Consider the following 6474-nt stretch of genomic DNA (forward strand, 5'->3'; position numbering starts at 1 on the left):
TAATAACATCTAAATGAACTGTCCCGTACTACCATACATCGTTTACTGAGTTACAGCCCTAGATTAATCTTACGAGGAGGAATGACCCGGCCAGCGAAAGCTATATTTTCAAATAGCCTAGCCGGCCGAGTGGTCTAGGACGCTGGACTTTGTGCAGGCGGTGTTGCCATAGATGTCACAGCGGATATGAGGGTACGAGTTTACGTCCCGCGGAGGAACGACCAACAATTTGCATTGCATAGTTGACAGCTCTAACATCTTTTTTATTTTTTCAGACCATATATATAGCTTGTGTATACGTAGTTGATATGTATATGTTCATTCGACTAAAAGATTACCAGAGCTTATGCTGTATTCATATGCTGTACTTGAAATACATACGTCGTCTGAAGCTAATACTTGTTCCATTGTTTCAGTAATGTACTACTGTCCTAAGCGTACAATGTTAAAAAAATTCTTTTGATTATAGTTTTTTTATTCACATTACAAATATTGCATCATGCATATGGACAATGTTTAGAGCCTATATTAAGATGTACAATAATACTATCTTCAGGACTAATTAATTAATTAATTAATAAGAACATAATTAAACAAAATCATTTAATTATGTTATTTCTATTTTACTTCGTTTGTACAATAAGTTTTTTGTATAAAAACAAGCTTTTGTTCAAAACCTAATGCGTTTATGTCTTTCCATGTGTATAATAACTTTTATTTCTACAAACATACATATGCTTGCAAACACGCGTATTTCGACGACGCCTTTTCTGTCTACGAATGTACAAACATATGCTTAGAAATTCGTCAATATTCTCGTTGTATTAGCGAGATGGTACAAATATGTTCAAATCTAAATCCTGATATTAAGCATATGTACGACAAAAGACCTATCTTGTATTTTAATGGTATTGCTATAAACGCACACGTAAAATGATGTTTATTATTTTGACAAGTCTGTTTATATACCAATGGTAATAATTGGCTTACATTGACATTAAACGGAAAGAAAACTTGCATTTAATTTGATTACAAAGTGCAAAATAAACTTTTCTTGCTTGTTTGCTCAAAGGCACTGACACAACAAATTGATGGCAAGCAAATGAATCACTCAGAAAGAACACGTAATTTACCAATAGTGAATGAATGATTGTATTTAAATGACATGTATTCTATTTAAATTAATGTTAAATGAAATATGTCAACCATAGACCTGAATTTTGTAGATTGGGTTTCTTAATACTTGTGTGGTCTAGTTGGTGAAATATCTTGCACCGAATCGGTCCGTTGGATAACGTTATATATTTGTAAATATCCAATTGTGATGTTAAGTGATTTACCTATTTTTTTCAAATAATTTACCTTTGTTATACATATCATGCAAAAAGGAATAACGGTATCAATTTAATGTGATATTATCTGAATTTGAAATTGATGCATTCGTTTATATAGCCTGATTGATTCTTTTAACAATAAGGAATTTAAAGTGTATGGTCAGATAGGCAGACATCATCGAAGGAAAATTGTGAAACCACAAATCAATGCATCTCCATTAAACAGAAGTTTGTGATTTAATTTTAATATCGCGTACATACATGTATATATTCATGCATACATATCTTAATAGAGAAGTGGAAAATACCATTTTAAATTAAGTTCCTTAACTCGTTACTCAAGCAATATTTAATAAATCAGAGGGCTTTAAATTTTAAATACCAGGGTTGACAATTAGATTTTTTTTTATTTCTAAAAATCGGTATACAAGAAGAAAAATCTGTATCTATGATATACTCGACGATAAAAACTGCTGGTATTTTTCAATGTCATTGATATTTATCATTTAAGGAATAAATCGTAAGCAGAATGATATTATACATAGGGCTTGGTCTTTATAGACTTTTTTAATTCAGACCGATGGCGGGGTACAATATACGAATAAAACAGGTCAATTTTCAAAAATGAAAATTATTTGTTTTTCTGTTTTTGTTTTAGCCTGTCAAAAACAAACATGCAAAACTGAAAACAAAATCGTCCGAAAGTCATTTTGGAATTGCCGTAAATTTTATATTAGAAATGAAAAAAAGTCAGAAGAAATTCCCAAAATTGAATATGATTATGACCAGACTTTGTTTTCTTTTTAGTAACAGCCGTTGTTAGGTATTAGGGGTATTTCTTTAATGATGTTCCGGTTTTCATGATAGAATTTGGACTACGTCTATCAGTTATTAATGGTCGCTTTGTTGTATGATGTGACCAGATTTTATGTGAAATTGTTATATTTATATTCATAGAAGTAGAAAATAAATACGTATACAGCCTAACGTGAAAATTTGCTGTGTGCCAAGTTTCCGAAAATAGAAGACAATTTTCAGATATTGACATTGGCTTATAAAAACTAAAATAACGCTTAAGAATTATCATTGTTGTTATTGAAAGGTAGAAAATTGATTATATTTATATGCTATAAATTTTCATGCTGGGCATTTCATATTTTCATATTTTTTTCAACATATAAAATAGGGGTATTTTTGGTAAATATGGGACAATACTTGAGTGATTTATTCAGCCATGATGCAAGATGTATAAATATACCCATTCAATTTTTATATCATAAGTTAAAACAAAATTGATCTCGAGTCAAACACAGTATGAAGTATAAAACTCATTTAAGCCATTCTCTTAGATCCACCATGTTTAACGTAGGACGATTTAGTCTTGGTAGCACAGTGCACTGGAAGACGTTTCCTTCCCCTGTACATGTATTCCCCGGCTAAAACATGCCTAATCCTTTTAGTTTAAACATTACTTATCAAAAAGTACCTACTGACATGAATTGGAATGTGTTCTTATATTCCGAATTACAGAAAATAAATGTACCGCAAATTAATGGTAGGGATGTAACTTCATTCGTAAGTATACAGTGGATTTAAGTATCATTTTGTAAATGCATTTCAGTCAAGGAGAAAGTTTTGTTTATATCTATATAGCAATGAATAAAAAACAAAGAAAAAAAATGAAGCTCATTACAATGCTTCCTTGAAGGTTATAGTCTCTCGAGCTAAACATTGTCGTTCGATATTCGGTAACAGTATACATTTGTATATAACATGTAGGTTCTGTCATGCATGTACAAATGAACACCATTCTTTTACTGTTTCTTGGCTTCAATTAATTACGATGAGGTTTTGTTTAACATGAAGGAACATCTAAGACAGTCTAATATTTAACTGAAGTGATAGAAGAGCATCTGCAAATCATGGCATTATTTTACATGTGATACAAGCAAATACATTTCTACATTCATCATTGAACATGTAAGCTGGGACAATGACACAGTGATTGTGTATACAAGATGAATTAATCGAAGGAAAACTGAAGGATTATTAGCAGATTACTGACAAGTCCAGGTAAGGTACTTTTATTGTACAAATGCAAATACGAATATTTATTGTACCAGCACATTTACATTAAATGGTCATGAAACAAAACCAAATATTAAATGGTCGAAACAAACATACTCAATATATCAATAAGTATTTATAAAAAACAAAATGAACAAAATGTAGCGCAAGAGGTGTAAAATATATAAGGTTTAGAACGTTTATGTTTCATTCAATTTTGAAAATTGTTTCTATTCAAATATGTTAAAAGGTGATGTAACAAATTTAACACAGAGTTTAGCATTTTCTGGTTATTAGGGTCCATAGTGGGGCCACATGACAAAATTGTTTTAATTCTTTCTTTTTACATTTTTTTATTAGAATTTGTAACTCATTTATTACATTCCTTATGTAAATCCCTGCCTACGTTTTGCAATCAAATATCAGATATCTCTTATGAGATTTAAAGAAATTGTCCTTTAAGCTCCCTTAAAGCTTCTTTCAACCTAAATTGAATTACAAATTTTGTGCAATATTGTTTCCAAACCAGTTGAACTGTAAGTCCGTTCGTTTTAAAAATAACATTCTGTCTACACTAACCAAAACTGAAGAGAGTTTAACATGTTGTATCATGCTCTACTCTGCATAACTCTTTACTTAACTATAAATTAGGGGGTAACAACATTAGGTTTGGATACTACACACATTGATACATGTATATGCGGTTGCTACAAACAAACCTTAAATGCCTATATAGGCATGTTCAGCAGCCATTGAATATTTTTTTGTATATTGTTATGATTCATTTGAGCAGATTCAGAGATTTACAAAGAGACAAAGACCCTTACCAAAATTTTAAGATATTAAACTATTCAATGTAGTAGTGCATGTTTTAAACATGTTTTTTTTTTTTTTTTTAGTATCCGTAGTTTTATATTGATTGATAATTGTACAAAACGTGCATGTAGAGTAAATCTATTTTTATTTAAAAAAAAAATAAAGCCCGTGTTCATTCTGTTTCAGGTAAAGAAACTTAAAAAAGTTTATACGAGTGATTAATTGTGTTGTGATTAGCAAGAGAATGATACAGACTCTGCCGTGGATCATTGGTGATGCACTACAAGTATTACAGAAAATGATGCAGGAAATACATTGTAACCACACACTTCTGTACTGGTTAGGCAGCAAGTGGACAATCATTCAAGAATCTTGTTAAACTTTAATATGTACATGGTCATATGGTGAAGTTAAAGTAAAATGACTGACAGTTATGATATTTATGAGAAATTGATGCTCCCTTTTAAGATATTTTGCAATAAAAAAAATTAAAAAAAATAAACATGCAAGAGTTTAAGGTCATCAGCTATGGAAAGATATATTCCTCTGTATATTCACCATATAGTTGTAAGGCATCCATTACATTTTGATACTACTTATGATTTTTGTAAGTTTATATTACTGTATCGTGTTTTACCTTCTCCAATAATTTTCCATACCCTTACAAACCGACGAGGAAACTTCACATTTTGTTTATGCATGTTGAGGTATTCCATGAAGGAGACTTTGATACATTACTGAGTGAATTTTATAGTATATTTATTTGTTGTTTCATTTCATGTTTGACCTACCAGTAAACCGTTTAACACTGTTTAATTTCACCGTCGATATGAACCTTCCCCACAGCCAGTAGATGTTGGTTTTAATGTTTTTCGTGTCGTTATTTAAAGTGTCATCAATTTGTTACAAGAAACTTTATTACTTCTGTTGTTGGGGTCTTTCAGAGCTTAATTAAAGGTGTGTTTACACTTTTAAAGACATTCTGGTGGTTTCTGTAAATTTCAACTATTTTAAAAAAGGTATACGATGGTGCGTTTCACCATATATGTTCGTTTTTCCTCTTTCAGACGGAAAAAACAATATGGTAAAAGCTTACTAGCCTCTATTTGGTATTAAGATTTGTACAATTATAGGATAGTTCGTTGGATATCTGAATAAAACCTTAACCTGAAATTATTTCTTTTTACTTATCTATATTTTTGCATTCTATAGCATATATCAATATCCAAAAGATAAGTGAATTTATATAATACCAAATGTTTGATTTTGTTTAATTTTTTTAGCTGCAAATTACTAATATATTTTTTATATCAATCGCTGGTTACCCGAGTCTATACTTCTAGAGATTCTATTAGGATAGCATATGGTATTTAAAAGGTTTATAGGAACGCATATTAGATGTAACAATTTCTCCGTTGGAAAGTAAAATGAATTCGCCTAGTTTAAAGTTACACACACAAAATAGCCTTAAAACTTATTTCGTAAACAATTGAACTAATCATTATTGACATATTACATCATTATATGGAACGTTATCTAGTTACATGTCAATATAAATATTTGCATAACATGTTTAAACCTGATAAGGGCTTTGTTCATTAATGTGGTATTATATGTTCTGTAAGTTGAGAGAGTAATCAAGGGAAACAAGGTTATAGCGGTAATCATAAGAATGTAATCCAGGGACAAAAGACCAGACATGGAAAACAGAGATACACAACAAAGAACATAAAGTAACTAAAATCATACATACCAAGTAACAAAAGCAAATGAACAATTCAGACTCCACTAAAAGCTGGGAGCATGGACCAAGTGCACCGGTAGGGTAAGCGTCCGAGTTGCTCATAAAAAGTCAAGTCCGTGGTAGACAAACATGGAAAGGAAAACTATGACCCGTTCAATAAATCAATTTTCATGGTGCAGATAGATACACCATGGAAAACGGACATACACAACAAAGAGCATTAAGTAACTAAAATAATATATACAAAACGTCCTCTGCTTTTCTAGAATCACCAGCCGTTTTAACTAGAGAATAATTGAAAGTATTTTAAGCATCGGTTATTGTTTTCAGAGTGTATATAATGGTAATGGCCATAAGGGAAAAAAACCTAAGACAAAGGAAAAGATTAACCAAACAAAAGAAAAGGAGAAACGAAACTCCTAAATTAACTAAAAAATAAATGTTTAATAGATGTATTAAAAATGAAAAACAACATCCTTTCTAAGTTTTACCACTCCTGCGTATTAAGTTTAA

General features: G+C 30.7%; 1 long non-coding RNA gene across 1 annotated transcript; it reads left to right on the top strand.

Annotated features, from left to right (window-relative positions):
- The first annotated feature begins 2765 nt into the window (after positions 1 to 2765).
- Positions 2766 to 5378, top strand: LOC148598358 (uncharacterized). The gene is made up of 3 exons (XR_015918474.1): positions 2766 to 2909; positions 3201 to 3407; positions 4404 to 5378. It is a non-coding gene; the product is annotated as an uncharacterized LOC148598358 (long non-coding RNA).
- The last annotated feature ends 1096 nt before the right edge of the window (positions 5379 to 6474 follow it).

The sequence above is a fragment of the Perna viridis genome, chromosome 14 (genome assembly GCF_037379345.1).
Source record: "Perna viridis isolate PV_CMFRI_1.1 ecotype Kerala chromosome 14, ASM3737934v1, whole genome shotgun sequence".
Lineage (NCBI taxonomy): Eukaryota > Metazoa > Mollusca > Bivalvia > Mytilida > Mytilidae > Perna > Perna viridis.